General features: G+C 32.8%; 1 long non-coding RNA gene across 1 annotated transcript; it reads left to right on the top strand.

Moving 5' to 3' along the window:
• The first annotated feature begins 1,935 nt into the window (after positions 1 to 1,935).
• Positions 1,936 to 3,114, top strand: LOC118732496. The gene is made up of 2 exons (XR_004992140.1): positions 1,936 to 2,484; positions 2,592 to 3,114. It is a non-coding gene; the product is annotated as an uncharacterized LOC118732496 (long non-coding RNA).
• Positions 3,115 to 4,059: the final 945 nt, after the last annotated feature.

Genomic DNA, 4,059 nt, shown 5'->3' with positions numbered 1-4,059 from the left:
AATTATATCAACAATTATTTACTTCCTTTTTTCATAAAAAAATCGCTTGTGTTTATAAATTTTTAAATTTAACGAACTAATTTATTCAAATTATTGTAGACAAAAATGCAACCATGCGCCACAACCACATGTTTTTCGTGTTTGCAAATTCTTGCTGGCAAAATTTTTTCCAGCAAGAATTTGCAACTTCTCTCTAAGAGAACTGTCACTTTGCTCTCACAATTTTTGAGTGTTGGATAATTTTTTGGTCTGCACGAACGCGATTTGGGCAAAAATCGTGATAATTCGTACAAATATGTACAAATTTTTTGCTCGACGAACAAACCTATTATTTGCAACTCCTGTTTATTTATTTTTAATAATTTTCAGATAAAATATTGTTCGATCTACATATAACAGAAACCGAGAAATGAATGAAACTTCAAAAAATTTTCATCAAAATTTCCAACTTTTTATTTAGAACTTTTGGAAATTTTTCGATTACTCAGTTTTGTTGCCGTTCAAATTTAGTAAAGTTAAAGTGCAAGTTTTAAGTCATTAAAAATTCCTGCTGATTTTTTAGAATTTTTTGTCGAGGATGTTGCGCATTTTCTTCCTTATAAAAATTGATTTTGTTCATACTTTACATTGAAGAAAATGCTGAACACCCTTGACAAAAAAATTCCATAAAAGCAACGGTAATTTTAAGTGGCTTGAAACTTGCACTTTATTATAATAAAATTGAATGTTCTATAAAACTGCATACTCAAAAATTTTCTAAACATTCTGTATAAAGGATTTTTTTGTGAACTTTGTGCAATTTTTGAAATTTTGATTTCTGTGGTTTCTGGTATAAATCTAACTATATTTGAAATTATTTAAAATAAATAAAAAACAGGAAATGCACACAATATCATTTTGAAAGGAATTGAAAATGTAATTGATTTTTTTTCGAATTCCATTCCTCAAAGTAATTTAAAAAGTAATCGAAAAATGTATAAAAAAATTTTACTGTTGATTGATTGTTGTTAAATTTCTTGGTTGCTAACTGCCTAGAATAAATAACTTATACCTAAGTAGTATTACTAATTGGAATTTAAAAAAAAACTGCATAACTTAAACTGTCAGTTTATAGGGTAACCGTTAAATTTTCCAGATCCTACCGTGAACGCGCTTCGCGGCAGATGAGACCCGTAAATGTCAAAGCAGGCATAACCCGCCCGAATCCTTTCATGCTCGCCTTGCAGTGAAGAACAGTCCGGACTGTTGCTGCCTTGGGCGCTGCTGTTCTCTTGAACTAATTCCTGCGTATCTATAAAAATGCACATTTTACATTCGTGAATGAACTTTCAGTTTCTCGATTACTTTTACAATTCCTTGAGTAATTGAAAAAACTAAAGTACTCTTGCAATTCCAGGTAATGGAATTGAAAAAAATCAATTACATTTTCAATTCCTTTCAAAGGAATTGGAAAGAATTACAATACTAGCACGTAATTTATTCCAATTACAATATGAAATTCCTTAAAATTGGAAGTAATTTAATTCCTAAAGGAATCATTACGACTCAGCTCTGCATACACTAGGCTGCCTCACAATCAATACAAAGAAAAGCGATTCTCCTTCTCCAGCAAATTTTATAACTGCAACCTTTCCTTAAAACTGCATGAAAACGTCACGTTTATCATAAATCTAATTTATGTATATCGCAAAATGTTTCCCGAGAAAATAGTCTAAATAATGGGAACATGTAAATTTAAAAGTTTTTTCAAAAATTCTGCCATCAGTTCTTTGGTATTTACTTTTCATTCTCACAGTACCAGCGATTTTTTTAATTAAACCACTCAAGCGCCAAAAACTTCAGACATTTTTTTTTGCCGAAAAATCCTAGGATGTTTCAACAAAAAAAACAATGCGAAACTGAAAATCAGCCCAAAGATTTTAAAGTTATCAAACACTTTAAAAAATGCATTTAAAAGAAGCCAAAACTAAAAACTATCATTAGTTTGAACTAAAAAACCTTTTCCGTTTTACCTCGAAATTTGGTTAATATACGGCCGAGTTGTTAAAATTTCCACGAAAACTATACTGAAAAGCTTAAAAATGTCGTTATTTTGAAGAGGTGAACAGTTTTTTTTTTTATTTTGATGCAGATCTTTTATTGAAACACTCGTCTATAGGGTTATTTGATGTTAGAAGTGTTCCAGCTAAAAAATAAAAATAAAATAATGCGAATTTCAGAAGGATTTTCAATGTGCTTCAGCTTACGATTAGTGCCGAATTGAAACAAAATATTTTATTCGGAGCTAAAATTCCACATTTTATTATCTGCTTGGAAAAGCGGCAAATTTTCGTCATGCGGCACCCTAGTGTAGACCCTAGATTTCTTTTATATTTTGCAGACACATTTACGGGCTGTCCTGAATGCAATCAACGATGGGTGCAACGTTACACACTACTCCCATTGGAGTTTAATCGATAATTTCGAGTGGAATAAGGGATTTACGTAAGTAAATGCTTAATTTTAGTTTTTCCCTCTTTGACACTTTCGCGCTTTGCGGTTGCGTGCTAGCGACACCTTAAATCAACAATAAACGTTCGTTTTCGTTGCAGTGAAAAGTTTGGTCTCTATTACCTGAACATGACAAGTGAGAATAAAGAACGTGTTGCCAAAAATTCGGCGCATTACTACAGGAGTGTCATTGAAAGTCGGGAAATATCATCAGGCGACAATTACGTGTGAAAAGCTGGTGCTACATGAATATTTATTTATACAAAAGCAATATTTAAATTACATATGCACATATGTTTGTACATATATGCAAGCACATGGATACGATTATTGAAAACTAAGTGGCGCTTTGTTATTTGATTATAAATAAATATGTACCTTTTTGCATACATATGTTTGTATGTATGTATGTACATACACATATTCGTGGACGAAAGTAGTCAAATTTAGTCGTTAGTAAAGTCAAATCTAATTTAGTGGGGCGTATTTGAAGTAAACTGCAAGGTGATAAAGTGAAAAAATAAGTTCTTTAATACAGATGGATATGTATGTAAGTATGTATGTACGTATATCTACATGGCTACATATCTAAATGTTAAATAAAGTTACTGACTGAGTTTGAAATTGTGCTTAACATTTATTTAGTATGTAAATATACAAACTCGCATGTAAGCTGTTCAGCAAAAGGAGCTGTTTCCTAATAAACGATGTGTGGTGAGATTTCAGTAGTTAAATGACTCGAGTTTGCCCTTTGTACATAATATTTAACCCTTGTACATATTCTGTTGTTCTGAGTTGTGTCTTGCCACTTTGCACAAGGCCAATCCCCTAAGAAGTAAACGCTGGTAGTCTATCTCTGTTTGAAGCAGCCAAAAAAGGAGGTGTTTTGATATGAGACACCATTGGCTTAGCCAACACCGACTAGCAAAGAAACTCAAAAACTCTAAGATTCAAGAAACCCCAGAAAAGTTAGCGAACCGAAAGTGCCTTCTTGTCCTTGTCTAGCTCACCCATTTCATAATGTTGTCTTTTTAAGCAACCATCTGATTCACAGGGCAGAGAATTTGCCCTCTTTGCCTTACAAGAGTGTGACATTTTAAGAAACGAACACACAATTTGCTCACCCGTTGCTTTTAATTTAGAATCGAACATGAAAAGAGAAAGGGGCAATCAAAAGGCAACATTTTTAGGTAGAAACGAAATCACCATAAGTAAAGGCCCAAAGCGACGCCAACGCCAACGCAACGGGACGGGCCTTAAATCGAAAATAGAAGTGCTGTAATGTTGGGAAAAAGGAGTGGAAGGGAGGGAGAAGTTAATGTTCGCCAAAAACATTTCGGGAAGGTAAAATTAGTAATCAATATCACAAAGTCATTTATAAAATAGTCAAAAAGGATGCAAAAGAGAAATCATAAAATTAAAATTTTCCCTGTGTGTTCCAAAAGTTCAATTACAATCTGTTCTCGAGTGTGATGCTTTTTATAATCTTGTTTATGCGGGAAATGCAGAAAGCGCTGATTATAATAGGTTTGTTCGTCGAAAATCCAGCAAGAATTATCCAACACTCAA

Source organism: Rhagoletis pomonella, unplaced genomic scaffold, assembly GCF_013731165.1.
Source record: "Rhagoletis pomonella isolate Grant_MI unplaced genomic scaffold, Rhpom_1.0 Rhpom_scaffold_00002, whole genome shotgun sequence".
NCBI lineage: Eukaryota > Metazoa > Arthropoda > Insecta > Diptera > Tephritidae > Rhagoletis > Rhagoletis pomonella.
The sequence above is the reverse complement of the archived record's forward strand: the minus strand, read 5'-3'. Positions and strand labels throughout refer to the sequence as shown.